Here is a 24,293-nt window from a genome sequence, read left to right on the forward strand (position 1 = left end):
AATAAAATGGCCTTAATGTACTCATAATCTTCAAAATTTTCTTCAGATTCCCTACCAATTAATTGAATGATTTCAGATGGCATTAAAGTCAATAAACATGAAACCCAATCTTTAGGATCAATCTTTGTCCTTTTAGCTTGTCTTTCAAATAAGGATAAATAAATCACAATATCATCGTGTCTTAAACTGAATTTGGGAATAAGCTTAATTAAATCAAAATTATGATGTCCATTTTCATTTGTTGGTGGAGTTTGTGTTAGTCGAACACGAGATTCAATTTCGAGTTTCCTCAATTCAAACTCCATTTGCTCTCTTTTCTGCTGTGCTTCTAATTCTTCTTTCCTTCGTTGTTCCTCAATCTCTTCTTTCCTTCGCCTTTCCTCAAGCTCTTCTTTCTCCTTTCTTCGCTGTTCCTCAATCTCTTCTTTCCTTCGCCTTTCTTCAAGCTCTTCTTTCTCCTTTCTTCGCTGTTCCTCTTCTTTTCTTTTCCCCTCTTCAATAATCGTTAAAAACACTTCTTTAGCAAATGCTTCATCATATGTATCACTTTGAATTATTTCATTTTTTATCGCCACGATTTTCATACTTGGATCTACTTGAATTTCTAATTCAGCAGCTAAAGCCAGTAAATCCTCTTTTTTCCCACGTCCCATAAAAGCCATGTCTCGATTTTATTCAGCCAATAGACTCTTAGTTAAAAAAAAAAAAAAAAAAAAAAATTCTCTTTTCTTTTTCTATTTAAATATAATTCACAATGAATTTAATTTTATTCGGCACGAAAATCAATCAGTGGAATCAATACTTAATGTGTTGTTCACTTACTCTGGCGAGTCAAACGAAATTACATTTGAACACTGGCGTATTCATTACTTTGAAAATTACATTTGAACACTGGCGTATTCATTACTTTGACAAGTAAATAAACTAAGATTCCATGACGGAAACAATAATTAACTTTTCATAATCTTAATTAATTATTTTACGTTTACAAAGTAAATTGAGCTCTCACCTGAGTTATTTTGGTTCGTAATTATATGCGGGGAAACTCCGATCCTGCCGGCTGGGCCAGTAAAAATCCTTTCCTTATTTCAATATAATGAATATTGAATCTTGTAGGAAGAATAAAGCTAATTTTTCAGAATAAACAAAATACTTTTATTTAAATTTTAAAACAGAACGAAAAAAAAATAAATACTGCAGCTCTAAACTATCAAAATTTTAAACTCTTAACTACTGCAGTTAAAACTCTTACAACTATTAAAATATTCAAAATCCTAAACTCTCTAAAAAAAATATATAAAAATCTTTCGAATCCTCTTCTTGTTGCCACATCGTAAAGTGCAAGTTCTTGTCCTATTATTTATATTTCACGTTCTCTTTAAGTCACGATCTTCTCAAGTCATGATCTTTACAAGTCACGATCTTTACAAGTCACGATCTTTACAGCTTCCTTTCTAGATCAATCCATCTTGCATGACTTACGTAACGCTCATGACGAAGCTAATTGGGAACCTGAGGTCAAAATTTCAAGAAGTGAAACCTTTCTAACCTAAGCCAAAACCTTCTCTTGGTGACTCTCCATATTGGATTGTACGCTCACTTTCGCTTCAGTGTTCTTGCAGTCAAGACGCTACTTCGCTTCCTTTGCTTTTTTAGTGCTGCTAATTAAGCCGTTATCTAAAATGTGGTACTATGTATAAAATTGCGGGGTGCGTATTGCGCCCATAATCATGTGTAACGAAAAATATATTTCCGATAATTAGTTTGTGTCCAGAAATAAAAATTATATTCAGCTCGGCCACGTCTGTCAACAAGTCTTTCCTTCGAGTGTCATTTTTTTAACTACGCAGTAAAGTCTCTTCAACTTATAATGCAGAGAACCATCTTCAATCCGTTGCAGCTTACTCTAAGGCATCATACACTGACTACCAATACGCATTTGGACACCTATGCAAATGACGATATCTGCAGTCCTAAGGTACGTCACGGACTCCGCCGGTATATATCGTGTAGGAAACAGCATCGGCTTGAGTTGCATGCAAGATGCCTCGCAATTCGGAGCTCTCTGATTTCGAGAAAGGTATAATTATCGGGTATCACAAATGTGGCCGATCCTTAAGGGACATATCTAACGATCTGAAGTACCCAAAAATGGCAGTGGCCTATGTGATTAATAAGTGGAAGGTGAGCGGTGATTGTCGGAATGTGCCCCGAGTCGGCAGACCAACGAAACTGGGAGATAGAGACCGACAAGTGCTGTCCAGAGAAATTCGGAAGAACCGCACCCAACCGATAGCCCTCATCCGCGAGGATTTTCAACAGGCATCCGGGAGTATCGTTTCAATGAATACCATCCGTAAGGAAGCACATCTGCTTGGTTTTCACGGTCGTACTGCTGCCCATAAGCCTTTGATCACAAAGTCCAACCGCGTTGCTCGGTTAATGTGGTGCACAGCACATCGAAATTGGACCGTAGATCAGTGGAAACGGGTTCTTTAGAGTGACGAATCAAGGTTCACGCTTTACCGTTCGGATGGCAGGGTCTGGCGTCTACCTGGAGAACGTCTCCTGCCAGAATGCATTGTGCGGACAGTCAAGTTCGGCGGAGGTGGAATTATGGTCTGGGGGTGTTTCTCCTGGTATGGGCTGGGACCCTTGGTCCCCATTCATGGTAAGCTCAACTCCGATGCCCATTGCACTATTTTGGATGACAATGTGCTTCCTACGTTGTGGCAGTTTTACGGGTTGGACCCCTGTTACTTTCAGGACGACAATGCCAGTTGTCATGGTTCGACGTTAACCAAGGCTTGGTATGGTGCCAATGGAGTTCATCGAATGGACTGGCCTGCCCAGAGTCCAGACCTGAACCCTATCGAGAACCTCTGGGACGAGTTGCATCGACGAATTCAGGGGTGTACTACCCGTGCAAAATCGGTGAAGGAATTTATATGTCTTTTCCAAGCCGAGTGGAAGAAAATACCACTAGCTGTCATACAAAGACTTGTGGAAAGTATGCCCTGGAGGGTTCACGCTGTAATTACCTCTCGTGGAGGCTCTACAACTATTGATTTTGAATAAAGTTAGTTTTTCTTTTCTATCACAGGTGTCCAAATACTTATTGATAGTCAGTTACATACATATGTGTATGTATACCCAGCTTGAAAGTCCTTACCCGACCCTTATTTTTGCAATTGTTGGTAGTAGTCATTACAGAAGTGTTTTAAATGACAAGATTATTCATGTTTTGGTAAATAAATAAATAAATAAAAAATTTTATAATCTGAAAGGTTTTAGATTTTAAATTACGTTCAAAGGGGCGTTTTTTGAATATTTTGTGTGTTACCTTTATTTATTAAATATCATGTTCTTCGCACTTAAACCATAAAATTCAGTTCAAGAGCAATATCGCAAAATAATTTTAAATTGAACATATCTTTAGAATTTCTGATACACAGTCCCACGTATTAAAGATAATTTTTTCCCGTACAGTGTTGCCATTAATCACTTTGGAATCATTGAGTTTCTTGGTTAAAAACTCATAAATGCTTTACAAAATATAAAATCGATAATAAAACAAATTCCCAATTCGAGCTTCTAGATGCCCATATTTACAGGAGGATTACGTTATACAAAATTGGATGGCTCAAGGTAGCGTTGTTTTATCACAATGCGAGAACATACATATATTTAGGCAGATTCTTCATTATTTAATTTCTTTAAATATTATACAGGGTGATAACATTTGGTGGCAAGAAATTGAAAAGTGAAACAACGCTTGTAGTGAATCGACGCAAAATGCCAAAACGAAATTAAGAAGTCCTTCTGGGCGAATTGCCCTTTTGGAATAAAAAATCAAGAAATAACGAAATCTAACTACGTATAAGATAATAGTACATATATATATAGTTAGTGTCACAATAAAAATACCAAACAATAATTAATGTTGTAAATATGTAACAAATTTAATTTTGGTTTATTTTTCTAAAAAGAATATTTAATTGGCAGTGCAAGGAAATCATACGATGTCTATATAAAATTTTTTTAAGGATAATGTGAGATGAAAGTTATTCAGGGTATAATTCATCAAGACAGGAATCTTTCGTACAACTGAGTTATAAAAAACAGCTCGCTATTAGTATTACATTTGTACATTTGAGGTCCTCCCGAATTGCAGTCTGACACGCGAGACATATTTGTTTATTCAGACATCGTCACAAAACTTTAACTATCTTATGCACGAGAGATCGAAACGGCCATTTACCCCAAAATCTCAGCACATACTTTAAGGTCTTTAAACTTCACCTTTGTGCACATTATGCAGAGGGTACGAACATATTAATAAGGTGAAAGAATGGCTTAGACACTCTGCAGATGTAAATAATTTCACATTTCGGTATTCATTAATCAACAATCTTGACGCTTTCGGTATGATTATTGTTAGGAATATCATAGGTTAGATCTTCTATTATCTTATATTCATTAATATTTTCGCCATCCCCTAAAAGATTTGCCCGAGCAAATTCTTTTGAATAACTTTCGGCGTAACTAGAAAAGGCCGGGCAGCCCTTTCTAGTTACGCCGTTAAGTAAACTTTCTATTTAGATTACATGTAGTTCTATTCATTTGATATTTTATTTTCTACTAACAAGAAGAAGTTAATTACGATGCAATAACAAGGATATTAATCGTCTGAAACACTTCGTAATGGAGTTGACTTATGAATGCAATATACCATATTTTTCCACTTCCTCCTCAAATCTGTGTTAGGATTATATTGTTATATCTGAGCCTTTCTTTTCAAAGAAAATTAGATGCATTTGTAGCAACATTCTGAACGTAAGATAATTAGCACTATGGATTACCTATTTGCAACTGAAAAGCATTTTTCAAGCAATGCTGTTTGAGTGCTGTCTTGCAGATCATCCACGCAGAGATGAAAGTAACTCGCAGATGGGGTAAAGCATAGCTCGAGTCTTTGGGAAAATTAATTATTCTTTAACTTTATTAATAACGATTCACCGACCTGGGATAATCCGTGCAATCATACAAGGCAAATATCGAGGCTGATGGTAAAGTTTCCATTCAATGCTTTTATAGCCCGACGTGTGCCCTCAGTATTAACTTAATTTTAAAATTAGAAGTGTGGCACTCTTATATGTGTGAAAAAAATAGCTAATCAATAGAACAAGAAATAATGAAAAATTTAGAATTACACAAAATATACAGAAAAAAGAATAAAAAACGTTAATAAATTAAACCAATAAATAGAATATAATAAGCTGAAACGAAAGCTTGACGCTCTGACAGAGTTCGCGAAATTGTTTTTGTGGTGTCGTTTGCATTTTTATGGGGTCGCATTGTTATAATGTTTCACTACCAATGTGTTGTACTGTTATGTTTCATATGAAAGTTGCCACTTCTAAACTTCTAAAAATGTGCCTTTTGGGCCGGGCAGCCCTTTCTAGTTACGCCGTTAAGTAAACTTTCTATTTAGATTACATGTAGTTCTATTTCGATTGCTATTTAGTTTACATATAGTGAAGAGCATGGTAATACATTTCCATGCTTTTCGCTATATGTAATCTAAAGCACGGTAATGCATTTCCATGCTTTTCACTATGCATCATGCATTACCATGCTGTCGAAAATTAACACCCAGACAAAGTGACCGGTATGCAATGATTTTTAACTATCATGCCACTATTTTTGTAAAATATGAAGAACAAAATTACATTCTGAAAAATTACTCAGATGTTAAAAATTTTATGCCCATTAAACTGAGAATGATTAAGTGCGCTCGCTGTTTGAAATGAATTGCAAGCTACGGTATCTTACTACTATGGATATCTGAAGAACGTGAGCGTAGCCAAGGGGATGCAGGGAGGTGAACTTGCACCCCCCTAAACAAATGCAATTTTCTTTTCTGCTCAGATAGGAACTAGCAAATGCTTCCGAAAAATTCGTCGTTCTGTTTGAAAGTTTTTCAGAGCAAAATTTCAAAGATCCCTGGACCGACAAATTTTTCAGTTTGTCATGCGAATAACCAGCAGTTGGCCAATCGCTTGATATCGCGATAGCCTTTTATCTACACTCGTCTCAAAAGATACAAATGGTTAGCGGGTAATTGGTTATTATTTCAGGAGTTTTCTATAGACAACATCGGCTTTGTCTCCTTGAGAAGAGTTAGAAACTATCCCCTTTGAGAGTCTCAGATTTTATGGTGGGTTAACTAGATACAGAGAGGAAATTGCTGCAGTCTCATCCTTAATTTCATTCGATACCATAATCTGACTGCAGAGTCTGACAAAGCACTTACCGTTAAACAGTTATAAAAAGATATACTGTAGAGCAGTAGTCTTCAGATTTTGATAACACACAAACCCTTGGAACTATAAGGTTTTGTTTGAGGAACCCCAACCCAGCCTTTGAAATATAAATCTAAAACAATATTAAAAGTATATCAGTATGTTATAGTTGTTTTATGTAAAGACAATTAAAGAAAAGTATTGTATTTTTTATTAAAAAAATTTAACGTAAAGTTAATGCAATTTACTCATTAATAGCATTAACTTGTGCTCCAGGTGAGACCTACCTCCGTATGATATTTAGTGATTGAGGGTGTGCTTGCATTTTTGTTTGGGGGGGACAAACTATTGAATTCTCTAGTTCTATTGATGTTATCTGGAGTCGCATTTTATGTTTTAGACTTGTCAAGTAAGCTAGGAAGAGCCTGCTCCAGAAAGATCTGATAACTCTTGGCAGTCAGATGGTAAAAGGTATAGCCCGACTAAGCAGTGGCCGACCAAACCTTCCCACACATTTACTGCGAAATGATGCTGTGCCGCGTGGTGTCGCATACCGTGAGAGGTTTCTTGAGCCCATAAACATTGCACTGTTCTGATTGAATACACCATCTCTATTGATTGTGGCCTTCATGAAGAACTCATAAGCTGAGAAATTCTGTTGCAGATACCACTGTGATAAATGCAGGATAATCATCAGGGAGCAGTACCCGAACCGTTTGGAGATGAAAGGCGTGTAACGATTTGGACTTCAAATCATGCCGTACACTGCAATTCTCTCTTAAGGCAGAGACAACGTCACGTATGTTGGTACTGAAATTTGTCTCCACGGCATGCAATACATTTTCTTCCAAAACGACCGAATGCATCGATCATCGCCTGCCCTCACTAGTCCTCCTATTACTTACTCGCACAAAGTTCGATGAACAAGTGCAAACACACTGTGGTGCTAATGATATATGTCGCGAAGCGTTCTCGATAAAGCCTTCAGCTATTCCATATACTAAGTGCATGTCTTCAGGCTCACCTTTTGTACACCGTTGCATGCTCTTTATATGCTGGCTACTTCTCGAACGAGGAATCCTCACTTTCCCATCTAGCGTTCTTGTACAGAGCACCACCTAGTGGCATACAATGACGTTTGCGGCCCTGGGTTGCTATGCAATTCTCAATCCTTTTGAAGTGCGTACCTTCCCTAAACGTTTGTACTAAACTCTACATATTTGAGACACCTGTATATGTTGAATGTATATCTGAAGCTAGTTCAAGAAAGAAAACTCGAAATAGATAAGACATCCTAGAGAGATTTAGCGCAGGCAAGAATTAAAATTATTGTAGTGTAAGTTAAGAGACGAAAAATATAATTTAGGAATCTCATTGTTCCTATTCCCCAACTTCAACAATTTGCTTACTCATGTATTCGAGTCCATTACTTATTTACTCGTTCATTCGATTAGTTCAAAACACGAGATTATTCGATTACAGCTATCTGCCTAAAGGAAGGGATGTCCTCGTGGAGAATTTTCTAACAGAAACTGTCTTATATACATCTTTACGGTTATTTGCAAAAAATCAGGAAAATACTCATGCAACTAGCTAGTCTGCCACTATTCAAACTCTTGAGCTACATTACTAGAGCTCAGCTGTGCTTCCATTCGACCACTGGCAGACGTATTCCAGTCCATTTTAATTTCTGAATCTCATTTACAGCCCCCTGGCTCAGATCCTGGTTACGCCCACACTGAAAGGAATACAAATGATAATTTGCTTGTTTTAAAAAAGGTTTAAATAAGCGATCTTGAGCAAAAATTTTTGATTTCAAAACAATTATTAATTGGCACACTGAAAGAGGAAACCTTAAAGTTCGCTATCATACACAATATCGAGCGGAAAAAAAAATTGCTCAAACGCATTTTCAGGCGGCGTAGGTGGCAGTTAAGAAATAAAGTGCAAAATGGTAAATATTTATGATGCATTTTTCCTTGCGTTTTCAAAACAACAGAAGAACCTTGGGAAACAAATATCTGAAAACTGTTTATTCAGATAACTGCCAAAAATGCTGCTTGATCTGTAATGACAATCTAACATCATTGAAAAAAATTGCATCGAATCCATTTTAATCTTATCGAATAAAGAATATACCTTGATTTATTGTATTTTATTACATGACTGAGTATTTATTTTTCAAAAAATACGTATTTCTTTAGGGAAATGTGCGTGACATTCGTAAGATGCTGACAGATACTGAGATTTTGAATGCATTAAGCTATTTGTAATGAGAGTGAAGAGTACGGTGCAAGTAAACAAATATTTGTAATCAAAGAAGGAAGCCCCGTAATGCAAAATCTCAAGAATAACAAAGAATATAATTGGAAGACAAACATGATAACGCAAAATATAAAATTAGATATAAAAGCAACAAAACAAACAAAGCAAAAATGTAAATAAATAAATAAATAAAAATAAAATAAGTTATTTTTTCTCCATCCTCCTTCCTCTAGAAAAAGGTTCTGACACAATCTTATATCATGGTCTATGTTTCGGGAAGCTACTGGTATTAAACAGTTTTCTGTTGCGGAATGGTTATAGTACTTAGTTGAATAGATCACGATCTACATTTTAGGCAGTTGTGAGCGTCACACATACACCAGATAAGAATTTTCTTTTTCCCTCAGGAATATTGTTGCGAGATTTTTTTTACAATCTTTTTATCATTCTTATCATCGAGCGTTTCTCCACGAAGAATATCCGGAAGAGAGAAGAAATGCTAGTAATAATGATAAATATTTTCCTTATTATTCTATCTTATTTTGATCAAATAATGATGACTATCACAGTAAATATATCTCTGAATCACGTTTGGGATTAATTTAGAATTTGTAATATTGCTAATTTACTAAATTTATAAGGTATTTTCTCCCTCCTTTCTTCGTATTTCTTCACTTCGGCGCGTATTCCAGAGGTCCAGGTTCGAGTCCCGGCGAGGGTACTGCTCATTTTTTATGTTTGCTGCTTCAGAATAACCTAATAATTCTACAATGGAGCCTGAATTAAAAGGTGGTGAACGATGATTCGTCACCACCAAGACTTGGCGATAGAGACTCTCACTCGCCCTTTAATCTCTCTCTTTCCGGCATGCCTTCGTGGTGTAACGGTAGCACACTTGGCATGTATTCAAAAGGTCCAAGTTCGAGTCCCGGCGAGGACATTGTTCATTTTTCATGTCTCCTGCTTCAAAATAAACTAATGAGATTGTTAATTATCATAGTTTAGCAGTTACGAAGATTTATAAATTAAGTTAATTTAACAATTAACTGTTAGTTGTTTGTAAAGTATATTAATCATAGCGAGTATAATCTGCTTCTGTTCTATTTGCATAATTATTTACCATTAGCTGTTCATGGTTATTTATTTATTAATTTTCCGTGTATGTATACAGATCTCTAATTAACTTTTTGCGAGAGTGAAGGTTTCCACATGATGTCTCTTGAAGAGGCAGTAAAATGTATTAAGCTTTTCTTATGAATTTTAAGTTTATATAATTGAGAGAAAGCTGTTAATAGTGAAGCAATAGAATTTTTAATGGCGCTACGTTCGTGTTCACTTTATTCCGCTCATAGCTTTCGATATAATTACAGTCAGTGTTCCTACGCATTCGTAATTATTTTTGATGCTTCTGAAGAATTGAGATCTATATCTGTTCGCCGTCAAAACCGATGAAATTTTATTTAAACTCTGCGCCTAATTAAGGTTGCTGTTTAGTTTGGTTTTAAATTTTAAATTGGTGCGTTTCTCTTCCGAGTTAAAATCCAATAAGCTCACGATTAAGATTAACCTTCACTTTTAAATAAGGCCGCTTGCTATTCAACTTGCATAAATCTCTGGTCTGAGACAGCATCGTAATGAGCCAAGGAACATAGGACAGAAATTAACCTGAAGCTAACGATTAGTAAAAATTAAACATAATTGTCCCAAACTAACAATCCATTCGTATCTGTAAACTTAAAAAATTATCATCCTTTACTACTAATGAAAATGGATTGGATTATTTGACAATGACCACGCGCTTAGGGCTCATCTTTAACCCAAGAGAAGGGTACCTTAAGGTCATATCATACATTCGAAATATTTCGAAAGAACAACTCATTAGAACAATTTATTTTCCCTTTGTCACGCCATATTATTGCGTTCTACCGATTCGTGGATTTAGAGTCATTGATGAAAAAATTCGATGAAGAATCAAAACACAATTTATTCGTCAATATTACGCAGGAAAGTTCCAAAGACCCGTTTACAGTCGTCGAAAAACTACGATAAACACGCTGAAACAATCAGCAACACAACCTTCAGGCTATCAGACTATAACGGTGAAGACATAGTTTCACGACAAAGCACTAAAGTACAGCTCCCGACTCGGTCGATCACTCTAAAGCTAATCTCTGAAATCAAGATACTACTACGCTACTACTTCCTGTACATGCAGGGCGTATATAGCTTTAACCTACTCACGTGAATATTCCCGTGGAGAATCGCCAAGAATGCGTTCTAGAATGTTCTCGCTCTGTCTATGGCATATCTCCAATTTTGTGCTCAAATATTACCAAATGGACGATTTCGTGCCAAATCTGGCAACTCCGTCTTTCAACCGATTTTCCGCTTCTTGGCAACCCTAACCCCGCTTTGAGGGAAAGCTATCTCACTGAAGCTGGGCTTTTCGCAACAGTAAGCAAATCAGCGCGATCATTTTGGAGTTATCATGTAAAGGGGGGGGATTAATTCTCCAATGATAATCTTCCAAAATGATTGTTGATGGCTGGGGGATACGATACTGATAACTGATCACTTATTGAAGACGAACAACTTAAAATTTTTGGTGAAGAAAAGGAAAAATCGTGGATTTTTTTCAGTGGTAAATCTGGTAGAAAAATTGCCTGAAATAGTGGTTCGTCTGAAATAAATAGATGCCTTAGGGAAGGTCTTTTTAAGAGAAAGTTGCTCGTATTCATGCTACACATGGGAGAACTTACGAACACGACCTCGCATCCAACCATTTCGTTAGGATATAACCAAGGTTGAACTGCTAATGATCAGCAGTCTTATCCTCATGGCCACTGGCTCATCTTGCAACAAAAGTTCGAATGGTTTACCAGCAATATTTCGTACTTTGTTATTCAATATTAATGTCTGGATATACCAATTATTTCTAACAGTTAACGGCATTCGAATTTTTAGTCTTTTATATTCATACGTATTGCCACCACTTAGACTATAAAACAAATTGGCACAATTGTTGTTTCGAGAAAAATATATTTAAAGATTTGAAGATATTCGAATCGTGATAATAATCTTTCTCAACGCATGCTGACAGAATATGCGATTTCCTCTTTCTCCTTAATAGTAAAAATAAAAAACTAAAAAAAAAAAAAAAAAAAATTCAAAAACTTGATAAATATGTTTTCAGCTGGAAACAACATAAAACTGCAAAATCATGCTTTTGGTTTTGCGCTGATTATCATTCATTGCCTTTGACAATTCTAGTTACAGAAGCAAATTTAAGCAGCGAAAAAGACTTTTTTCCCTTTTCTTTTAATAAATAATAATAATTTTAGTCATAATTAGGAAATAATTTTAGTTATAACAGAGCGCAAAAACTTAGTTTTTATTCATTTTGCCAATATATTCTATATAGAATGTGTACAGTCTTCAAATGTAGAATGTGTACAGACTATATACAATATGTACAGGCTCTCTCTATATATATTATGTAATATATAATTCATTTACCAAAGAAATATTGACCATGTCATCTCCTAATATTAATTTTTGTAGAAGTATCCAAAAAGAGCAAACCCATAGGTAGTTCAACTCCGAAAATTATTTTAAAGCAACTTGAATGTAAATTATTAGAAATGTTTTACGGGGACTTGAAGTAAATCATGAATAACAAAATTTCAATTGGAAAAAGAAATTAAATTAAAAGCAAGCAATTATTGCCATTGATTGGAAATTAGTCGACTTTTCAAGGGGAACAAACCAACTCCCGTTCAATGAATAATAATTAATGAATAAATACGAAGGTGTTTCGTCTTTTACTCAAGTAATAATAGTGATGCCAAACTGGCAAATCAAGCCACGCCAAATATTTCCGTGAAGTGAAGGTATTTAGAACCAAAGTAGAGCACCAAAGAACTCATTCTTATTAAACATTTTCGCTAATACAATTTTGAGTGAAAAGCAATCCATGTAGTAAAACTGATAAAATACTTGAGTAATTGCCACCCGACACCCTCGTTTTTATGCATTTTAATTCAAAACTATTTGTAAAAAATTAAACATTGGTAATCTTAATTGGAATTATGAAATAGAACACAAAGAAATTGAAAAAAAAAAAAAAAATTAGAAAATTAAGAAATATAATGCAATCTTTGCAAAAACAAATCAAATAATAAAAATTGAAAATTAATATATATATAATAAGAAAAGGGAATGTACATGAAGATATAAAAGGCCAGAAAAAAGTATTAATTAACTTACGTTCTTTATAGTGGAACGTGGGCAAAGGGTTGTCTGCGGCGTCTTACTCAGAAGGGTTGTGTGTCCGAAATTCTTTATCGGCAGCGGGGGCTTTGAATTATTTCAGGCGGCGAAACTTGTGAGAAGTAATTTATGGGACAAGAGAGGGACTAGGAAGGCTTGAGGGACGTTTGTTGCGGAGTTCTTATGCGAATGAAACCGTCTGTTAAAATTTTGAATATACTAGTTAACGGAAATGAATTAATTTCTGGCAAACTGTCGTGTCGGAACGAGGAAGAAATTAAGAAAAGAAAAAAAGTAATTATCATTGTCAAAGAGCTATTTGACAGACTAAAAATTATGAAATAGGCCCATTTTTTTAATAACAGCATAAGAAAAGTCTGACAACAATTAGCTTTTTACATTATATACAGTTTTGTAATTACACTATGTACAAATCCTTCAACTGATAGTCATCCAACTTATACCGCCCTCTCAGGTTTAGGAACAAATTATCATATTCCTATCAGTTAAATGATTTAGAATGAGTATTTAACGCCTGCTCTTTAAGGCAATGGTTAATAAATTGATTAGGTATTAGATTATTTTTGAGAATTTTAATAAGGAGCAAAATTTTGCGTTGTAGATCTATCGTATCTGTGCTATATAGAGAATGTGTACAGACTTCTTCAAATATAGACACATAAACATGCAGACAGGCCTTTTGTTATGCAGGAAAAGACCTTCTTATAGCGCCAGACTAAGAACATATATCAAAATGAGGGAAAAGGACAAACCTAAGGTCCGTAAAGTGGATTTTACTAACCTTGGGACAAATCCAAAAAAGCTTAGGTTTCCAGGACGGAGTGCTTGTTCTGCACTCCGCCATGTCCATTTTTCTTATTGTCCAGAGAGAAAAACAAAATTATGAACAGAGCAGTAACTTTATCTCTGCATTAAATTTATAATAAATTATATCAACTAAAAATGTGTTTAATTAAGAATAAAATAAAATTGTAAAATATTAAGCTAGAAATTATTGCTTTTATGTGACTCAGCTTATTAAGCAACTATAGTTGTAACTTGAAAGATAAATTGTGTTGTGGAAATTCGAAAAGTATAATACTCTGAGAATTCTACTGTTACTCGCCGCTTTTTCATGAAAATTCGCAAGCGCAGACTCAAACGAAAAAAATGCCATTAAATAAATAAACACAATTTCCCAACGCAATGTGTTTTGCAATTGCTCTGCCACTAGTAGCCAAGAGAGTGACTTTGCAATCGTTCCCCAGTGGCGCAATTGGTTAGCGCACGGTACTTATAAAGCAGTGCTTGTGAGCCATGCCGGGGTTGTGAGTTCGAGCCTCACCTGGGGAAGTTCGTTTTGTTTCTTCCTTTCTTATAGCGTTCTACTGAGTAGGGAAGAAAAAAAAAAAAAAAAAAAAGAATCTGTATGCTGCATTGCGTAGGTCAGGTAGTAAACAATTCTATGGGTAGAAATGTATAACATGTTTTTTTTTTAACAAATTAATATCTGTTTTCCTCTCTTTTTCCCTTTCTTTCTTTTTTTTTAGTCCAAGGGGTCAATTTTCCCAGAAAGACTATTAATTTCTGTTTTGGCATTTTATGTTGATTTACTATAAATGTGGATTCATTTTTCAAATTGTTGCCACTAAACATTATCGCCCTGTATTATACTTAAATTAAATAATGAAGAATCTGCATAAATGTATGTATGTTTCTCGCATTGTGATGAAACAACGGTACCTAGAGCCATCCAGTTTTGAATAACGTAATCCTCCTGCGAATATGGGCATCTGGAAGCCCGAATTTGTTTTATTCTTTATTTCATATTTTGTAAAACTTTAACGTTTTTGATCAACAAACTCAATTATTCCAAAGCGAGAAATGGCAACATTGTACGGAAAGAAAAAATTATCTCGAGCGCGCGAGACTGTGCATCGGAAATTCTAAAGATAGGCTCATTTTAAAATTATTTTGCGATATTGCTGTTGAATTGAGTTTTATGGTTTAAGTGCGAAGAACATGATATTTAACAAATAAAGGTAACCCGCAAAAGATTAAATAAACGCGAAAATTTCAAAAATTTCTTACTAATCAAACTATACCACGCACTGGCAATTCTGGGTTATTTTATAGTACAAATCTCGAGTAATGCACAAACTGCAGTAGTCTCTCTCTCCTATATATACAAATAAATATATATGTATATATATATATGAAGAAATATATAAATAGGCTAAAAATTCGAATAAAAATTTTTTTTAAACCCGTTCTACGCTATAGCTGCAGGATTGAAGTAGATTTTATTCCAATTTACTAACTTATTTAGAGACTTTAAGTTTATATATATCAAAGATTGAATTAAAGTAAATATATATATATAGCCGGAATTACCACAGTATTTAGCTTACGTATCATAGATATGTATAAATCAGTACTTGCCGTTGTAAAAGAAATTCGACCTGCCTCTTTTATTTTGTGTCTTAGTTAGCATATTATTCTTATATGCGAATTAAATAATAATAATAATAATAACGAATTTCGAATTTTTGGCCATTGCGTCTTATGCTGTAGGTAATACGTTGTCATGCTGCAGTCGTCCATTGTAAATGCGTTTTTCATTCGCGTCTGTCGCCGTCTAGAACAATGCAAGATATTTATCTTTGAAATTTAATCTGTCTGTTATTGATTAACAAACTGTTTAAAATTAAAAGATTCAGTTCTTAAGAAAATTACTTTTTAATCTCATTTCAATAAAAACTGCATTTAATTTATGATTTACCTAATTAAAAGCATTCAATATTTTTTAAAAAAGGACACTATTTATATATATATATTTATATATATTTTACTTTTCATACATACGAAAGATAGTTCGGGTATTAGACCAAATTAGAGATGGGCGAAGCACAGCCCGCAAGTGAGCTCTGGCCCGTCTTTAGGTTCTATCCAGCCGCCGAAAATTAAAATAATATATTTAAGACATTACTATGCAATATATACAGTTATATATTAAATATTAATATACAAACTGTAATATATAGTTTGTATAGTAATACAGTATTATATAATATTTCCTCATGGGGCAAAGGCATTAGCGGTACATAAACTCGGTCTTTAACAAACCATTAAAGAAAGAAAGTCGCATGGTGTTAAATCCGGCGAACGGAGTGGCCAGGGTTGTTATCTGCTGTTGCTGCATGTCCAGTCAAGCGTTGATGTTGACACGATGAAGACAAAGTTTGACTTCCGCATCGCAAAATCTGACCGGAATATTTAATTTCCAAATTTATAATTTTTGACATCGTTCTCGACTTGCCTTGAGACATCGATTAATTAAATTAGAATAACTTGAGGAAATAGGTTTAAATGTAGTGCAGCAAAAATTGTGTATAATTTAATAGGTCGTACAAGGAAGTCATGTTTTGTCCATATCAGATTTTTTACTATAATTTTCGTTCTAAAGTAAATTTTTATATGTGGTTTATTTTAATATAAAATCCTGACGGTTTTTTGGAGGTTATTTTAAGGTACCTGACCCAAACAGTTAAGTGAAGAAAAGTAATTATATTTAATTATTCAGAACAAAAATAATTTATTTAATGAAAATTTCTGTTTGATACAAACCTTTTACTAAATCGACCCCTTCTGGAAGCCTTCGAAGGTTCTTTTGGATTGCACGTAATTGGCTACTCTGTAGAGTGTAATGCGACTAAACTGAAGCTTTAGCAAAACAAAAAAATGAGAGTTCAAAATTTCTTTTTAGCGCATGGCAACAAGCTCTGTTACATGTGATATATAGCTCCAGTTGTCAAAAGAATTTTCCAAAGCTGTGCAATTCAAGCTTTGAACGCGTGAACACTAAGAAAGATTTAATTTCAGCCTTGAAAAATGTAGCTAAACCTCTCTAAGCGGCAAAGAAAGATAATCCAGTTTCCTTCTCTTATTTCCGCTTCTCACAATAGAAGAAAATTGCTGCCTTTTTCATCGCAAAAAATTTCGGATGGGTAATTTTTGTTGAAAAGCGCACGTGATAATCACCCATGAATCCGATTTAACTAGCCGTGCGGCGTTGTTACTTTGTGAGTGAGTGTGGACGCTTTCACAAGTTTCTTTTCTTTTTTATATTTTTTATTTTACTGTATATGTAGTGTAATTTTTTTATATAAAAATGGGTATTTGAAGCTTGAAGTATGGGTATTTGAGGTATAAGTGTAAAATCTGCATAATAGTATCGAATGACTTTTAAATTCGCTTTAACTTACAAGGACGCTTGTGTGGTGGTCCCAATCTAATGAAAGACATGTTCTGCAAAATTTACTTGTAACGCTGCTACTCATATTAGAGTTGGAGTTATTTCCAAAAGTCAGCAAGGTATCGCTTTGATTATTATCAATTTGCACAGTAACACGAATTTAAAGTAAAAAAAAAAAAAAAAAAAAAAAAACAGATTTAAAATTTTGTCCAAAGGGACTTTTTTTTAACGTTTTGTGCCTTTATTAATTAAATATCTTTATTATTAATTAAATACCTTTATTAATTAAATATCATATTCTACGTACTTAAACCATAAAATTCAGTTCAAGAGCAGTACCGCAAAAAATAGTTTTTAAAATGAGCATACCTTTAGAATTTAGAATTTCCGATACAGAGTCTCGTCCGTTGGAGATAAAAATGTTTTTCTGTACAACGTTGCCATTGCTAGCTTTGAAATCCTTGAGATTGTTACTCAAAAATTCGTTAAAGTTTTACAAAATATGAAATCGATCATAAAACAAATTCCAAATTTCAAATTTGAGTTTCCACATGCCCATATTCGTAGGAGAATTACGTCATTCAAAATTCCATGGCTCTAGGTACGTTGTTTTATCACAATGCGAGAAACATACATACATTTATGCAGATTTTTCATTATATAATTTCTTCAAATATAATGCAGGATTCTAACATTTGGTGGCAACAGTTTGAAAAGTGAAACGGACATTTATAGTGAACCAACGCAAAATCGCAAAACGAAAACAATAGTCCTTCAGAGACAAAACCCATTTGGACTAATAAACACGATGCTGTCAACGAATTATTCAGTTTACTTATTATTATTACGATGCTGTTTAATTCAAAGGGTTTTTAATATATATTTTTTTAAAGTGGCAAAAATTAAAATATAAATTAAAAAATATTTAAAAAAATTCTGAAAGGTTTCAGATTTAAAATTACGTCCAAAGGGGAGTTTTTTTAACGTTTTGTGTGTTACTTTATTTATCAAATATCATATTTTACGTACTCAAACTATAAAATTCAGTTCAACAACACTATAGCAAATTAATTTTAAAATGAGCATATCTTTAGAATTTCGGATACAGAGTCTCGAGCGCTGGAGATAAAAATGGTTTTTTTTTTTTTTTTTTTTTTTTTTTTTCGTACAGTGTTGCCACTGATCGCTTTGGAATCGTAGTTTTTGAATCAAAAATTCGTTGAAGTGTTTCAAAATGCGAAATCGATAATAAAGCAAATTCCAAATTTCCAATTTGGGCTTTCAGATGCCCATATTCTATGGAAGATTACGTTATTCAAATTTTGGTGGTTCTAGGTACAATTTGTTTTATCACAGTGCGAGAAACATACATACATTCATGCAGATTCTTCATTATTTAATTTCTTTAAATAAAACACAGAGCGATAATATAGTGTGGCAACAATTTGAAAAGTGAAACAACGCTTATCGTGAATCAACGCAGAACGCCAAAACGAAATTAATAGTCCTTCTAGCCAAATTGCCCCTTTGAACTAAAATATCAGTTATCCCCTTCTAGTGAACTGCATTTCAAGTGATAATTTATATCTAAATCTATTACTTCTTGACAATAAATTTTAATATTTACGTGACGTGCCCTAAAATTTACAGTTACCCGACATCAGCTCCTTTTAAACAAGATACTTGGTGTTACATTCAGGAAATCTTTGTAAAAGAGATGCTGGCAAATTTAAGTGCAAACCGTATTCATGCGATCGTTACCCAAACTGTCGCTGGTTCTTGTAATCCGCTGACCACCTTTTCATTCTACAAGTTAGAAGTTTTATACTCTCTTTCATGAGCATTTAATTTACGAAATCTTCTAGTCTGAGCAAACATGTGAGATTAAAAGCAAAGAGAAGATAGGGCAGTGCTTAATTAAACTTAATTAGTAGTTGTAAAACGTAAATTAATTATCATATAGTTACCTCAAAATTCTTATGTTTTCAATTCATATGGTCTCATACCAATAGAATCTTTTTAGTATCAGTTGTACTTTTAGTCTCGATCCCCTCTTTTTGGATCGTATCATTTTTCAAATTGTTGCCACAAATATTATAGCCATGGCTTTATTTTTAAAGAAATAATTTCGCGAATGTATAAAAGAAAATGTATTACAACGTAGATAAAGTTGGTTGCGACACAACCTTATCGTCATGCATAATTTCTAAAGAAATACATAGGGTGCTTACACATTCTTAGAACTATTTCCATAAATAATTAAAAAGAAAACAAATGCTTTGGAATTAAAATTTCTTGCAATAGCTTGTAATTTGAAATGAGAAATATCGTCTGCTACTTTTCAATTTATTCTTCTACCAAATGTCATATGTAAACGTTTGATGTCCACTTTCATTCGTGGATTTTGAACCGGGAAGGAAAATTGGATTTTCAGCCGAAAATTCTGCCACCGCCAACACTTAAGGGACGCCTGTAAGTAACCCGTCCCCTATCAGCTGTAATCTGACTAAACAGTTTCCCCTACTTCCAAGTTATCCATACGCACAACTGCGCATTTGGCGATAACTTGCTAAACTTGGCTTCTACGGAGCAGCCGAACAAATGTGAAATTAAATTTATATAAATTTAACCTATGTTTAAAATTAATTATAATTTAAAATTAAAAAGGAAGATAAGAAGTAAGTTTTGCTCTACTCTTTCAGGCATGAAATTGTTCGATAATGGTGAAATAAAATTCACATAAATTTGAGACTGATTAACAATAAAATGAAAATATACTGGAAAGTTATATTAAAAACTACTAGTGGGCTGCGGCCAAACAAAAATTTATAAGTTCTAAATTTATAAGTTATTATGCCCTTTTTCCCTTCATAATTCAAATATATTTATAGCTAAATTTAAAACCTTAAAACCGGCATTTATTTCAAATAATTTTAATATATTGAATGAATCTTTAAATAACTTATTTTTAACTTAAAATAAAACAAGTTAGGAAAACTTGAGAATAAATAATGATAGCCTATTTTATTATTTATAATTACATAAAAATCAATGAATTTATAAAAAATACATATATTTGTATGTAAATAATTATAAACTTCTTCATTTCTTAGGATAATTTTCAACCACCTCATCCATTTCGATTTTGATAAATTTTGCATCTTTGGAGAATTAATAGAAACTCTTCTTGGTAAAAATAGTTTCCATAGATTTCTTCTTTTTTAGATTTATTAATTTTCGACAACGGAAAAAACTGTTCACTTATGAATGTACTCCCAAATAAAGAGATTATTTTTATTGCAAAATTCTCAGCTTAGGCTATTTATGTTCTGACAAGTACAAAGTAAAGCTAATCAAATCTGTACCTTCAAATCTTTGGATGGGATTTATATCATGGTGTAAATTAATTAATTTTCTCTGTATATTTTCTGGGATGTTAGTCAAGTTTAGTTTTTAATTTGATTCTAAATCATTGAAATCCCAAACTTTTTCTCCAAATTCTTGTCATAATAATTGACAATATTAATTTACAGTAAATGCATTCGCGAGCCATGGAAAGTTGCTTGACAGGCCACAGGTCTAAAATAACTCAGTAAATAATATTTTTTATTCCTCTTATTATTATTATCTAAAATATCATGCAATAAATAATTTTTGAGACTGAATCGAAATAAAGATTTCCTTTCCATTTTCTATGCAAAGAGCACGCAACGTTGATATAAAGAGCGCCCAGAATAAAAATGAGTCAATTTCATTGATTAATTTGAACCAATAATAAAAGACATGCATATTTTTCAAGTTTCCATGGTAACAGCGATTCATTTACTTCAAAATAATAGCAGTTTCAACTAAATGATACAACCGTTTACAAACTGTCACAATAGCCCCTAATTTAAAGAAAGCTTTATAACAGTATGAGTTTATAGCTGTGATGCCACAAGAAAAAAAAAGTGTTAAATTTCAACGCAATAAAAGTAGTCGGGTATCAAAAGCAATGATTTATCAAGCTTTAAAATAGTATGAAAAGCACGAAAAATTTAATGCAAATCAAAATTCTGGGACAGAGGTCCGGTTTTCCATATTTGATAATAGCATAGTACGCGAGGGTTAAGGAGAGAGACAAGAAATGCCTTCATAGAGGACTCTCTGAGGGAAAATGGCTCCTATGCATGATGTGAAAAACCATGAAAACTCCAATGCAGCCAGCATGCTCTCCGGGACTAGAATCTGAGTCGAACTACCAGTGATCAGCAGCATTACTACTCCGTGAGTCGAAAAGAAGCCTGAAAAAGAACAAAAAAATCATGAAAAAAATTAAATGGAAGTTAGGTCGAGAAACTGGACATTTCTCTTCATCAAAGTGTTCAGAAACTAAAGGCATCAAAATTAGCTCTTCATTGAATTAAAGAAAAGATCTGAGATTGAAATTTTGCATATAGTGCTAAAATGTAAGAAAAATCAAGAAATTCGCGAAAAATAAAATTGGTTTAAAATTTATAAGCAACTGATTCTATCCAGGAGTGAGCAGAGAAGGTAATTTTCTAAACCATTCTGTTTTGAAGAAACTACAAAATGTTCATTTTATTAAAATCAGTAGGTTAAAAGAGAAGCTGATTCCTTTAATTAGGCAACATCACCAAAATGATGATATTTTGTTAGCAGCGAGACATTTTACGAAAGATATTTTACCATTTGAACGAGTAGAAGATTCATTTTGTATCCAAATCGAGTAATGTTGCCAACGCATTTTGAGTTAGAAACATCGAAATATTTTTAGGCATTATTAAAAGCTCGTACTCGAATGAAGAAAAAAAGTAACCTTAAAGCTTACAGATTAAATCTTAATAAATCCGTCATTTTAAGATTTTAAATCCAGATCTTCTTAAGAGAATTTTTCTTCGACTAATTCAGTGCTTAAAGAAACAATACTGTGTATGAGGAGCACCACAGTCGTTATACAGATTTTCGCAATGTACACTGGAAAGAAATTTATGCACTAATTTAAATATATACCTCGGAAAAGAATTAATTGAATAATATTCTGATGTAAATTATTAATATAAACCGAGATCGTATTCTTATGTAAATTATCAATAGAGACCGAAATAATAGTCTGATGTAAATTGTCTTCGCAATATAAACCGAAAAGAAATTTATGCACTAATTTAAATGCGGTCTTCGCAATATAGACTGAAAAGAAACTTATGCACTAATTTAAGTATATACATCGAAAAAGAATTATTTGAATAATAAGCCGAAATAATATTATGAAGCAAATTATCAATATAAGACCGAAATGATATTCTGATGTAAACTTTCTTACAGACCGAAATAGAAACCGCAATATAGACCGAAACGAAATTTATGCAATATTTAAATAATTACATCGAAAATTAAATATTAAATATTATTTAAATGTAAATTATCACTATAGACCGAACTGATATTCTGATGTAAACCATCAGTAGACACAGAAATAATATTCTGATGTTAATCGTTTTCGCAATATAGACCGAAAAGAAATTTATGAATTATTTTAAATATGTACATTGAAAATTAAATAATATTTTGACTTAAATTATCAGTATAGACCGAAATAGTACTCTGATGTAAATTATCGATAAAAATCGAAATTATATTGTGATGTAAATTTTAATTTTAAATAGAATATAAGAATAGTGTTAGCTTTAAAATAAATATTTGATTCATTTTTATTAAGATGCTGTTTATTTTCAAGGGTTTTTAATTTTTTTTTTTTTTGAAAGTGGCAAACATTTAAAAAAATATATTTTTAGGCTTTTTACGAAATAAAATTACTAATTTAGGGTTTCCCCAAGTAGATACAATTTGCAGACCACTAGAATACAGATTTCTGTGTTAAGAACTTTTCATTTCATTTTCCAGCTGTTCGCCTAGCGTAACTGATAGTTAACAATACAGCTATAAAATTTAACGAGGCCGTACCATTTCTGAAACGTGGCACAATTTTTTACCAGACGGGACGCTAGACGCTCAAAGGACAAAGTTGTTGCGCAAGACAGCGCACTTTTTTATGCTGTTGTTGATTTTAGACGCAATTACTCAAGTAAATACAGAATTATCTAACCTATCTTTGCTACTTACATCTGCTACATTTGGGTACGTGCGCATGACAACAGCATTAGGCTATCATTTGAAAACTCAACTTCGCGTTACGTGGCTTAATGATTGCTATGGGTGACACTTCGATAAATAACAATCTGATTAACGGCGCCATTTCTGGTCACGATATTCTAAATATTACCTTGGTGATAGATATCCTAATTGCTATATTATATTATTTACTAAATTAACTTTGATGATGGTGGTAGGGCAAAGTGGCCAGACGGCACGAGGCAATGTTACATTTTAAATGGACTGTCACGCTTCGGGATATGCTACAGAAGATGCCCCTCCTACTGTAAGCATTCCCGGATTTTGTAAATATATTTAATATGAATTTTGTTGTGAATATGTTTTCATTTTTATTTCATAAAAGTGTTCTACAAAGAAAAGAAAGAAAAAAAATTTGAAAGGATTCAGATTTTAACTTCCCACCAGAGGATTTGTTAAGGTTTCTTATTCTCTTGCTGAGCAACTTAGGTTACCAATCTGCTCCTAGACTCATTCCTGCTAACATTTTTTTTTTTTTTTTTTTTTTTTTTTTTTTTTTTTTTTGTATTTTTAACATTATTACTAAGCATCATTTTCTTTGCACATAAAATCAAGAGCACATCAAATTCAAAAGCAAAATCACAAAATATTTTAAAACGGCATATCTTTAGAAATCCCGATAGAGTGTTAGGGGTTGCCTTATATATATATATATATATATTATATTCGCTATATTATTTCTTTGAAAACTAATCGTTTAAGCGCCCAGCCGCCAAAAGGAGCTACGAATATAATGATTTTAATGGGTCCAATTAGTTTCATTTCGTAAAAAATATTTAATGTTTCTAATTAGACATCTCATGCTTTAAATGAATTTGTATTTAAATTAATTAGATTAAAAAGAAGAAAATTTTTCTAAGAACTCCGTTTATTGCTTTTCACCGCTCAGTTTGCTATACAGTAATAAAATGATTTAATTTCTTCCGCTTTGCTGAATCGCAGTACACTAGCGGGTGGAGGTAATAAATATTCTAGTTGAGGCAATGACTTTTAAATAGATGAATTTG

At 33.2% G+C, this 24,293-nt stretch overlaps 1 long non-coding RNA gene and 1 other non-coding gene across 4 annotated transcripts in view; one reads left to right on the forward strand and one right to left on the reverse strand.

The window, feature by feature from the left end:
- The first annotated feature begins 14,100 nt into the window (after positions 1-14,100).
- Positions 14,101-14,192, forward strand: TRNAI-UAU (transfer RNA isoleucine (anticodon UAU)). The gene is given in 2 exon segments: positions 14,101-14,138; positions 14,157-14,192. It is a non-coding gene; the product is annotated as a tRNA-Ile (tRNA).
- Positions 14,193-21,079: 6,887 nt separating this feature from the next.
- LOC118186613 (uncharacterized) overlaps positions 21,080-24,293 on the reverse strand; it is a 746,791-nt gene continuing 743,577 nt past the window's right edge. For all 3 annotated transcript variants that reach the window (XR_015042523.1, XR_015042524.1, XR_015042525.1), the window contains exon 3: positions 21,080-21,377. This is a non-coding gene — a long non-coding RNA (uncharacterized LOC118186613). The remainder of the gene's footprint in view (positions 21,378-24,293) is intronic.

This window comes from Stegodyphus dumicola, chromosome 8 (assembly GCF_044657685.1).
Source record: "Stegodyphus dumicola isolate Sdum_Otavi_A_Nest chromosome 8, ASM4465768v1".
Taxonomy (NCBI): Eukaryota; Metazoa; Arthropoda; class Arachnida; order Araneae; family Eresidae; genus Stegodyphus; species Stegodyphus dumicola.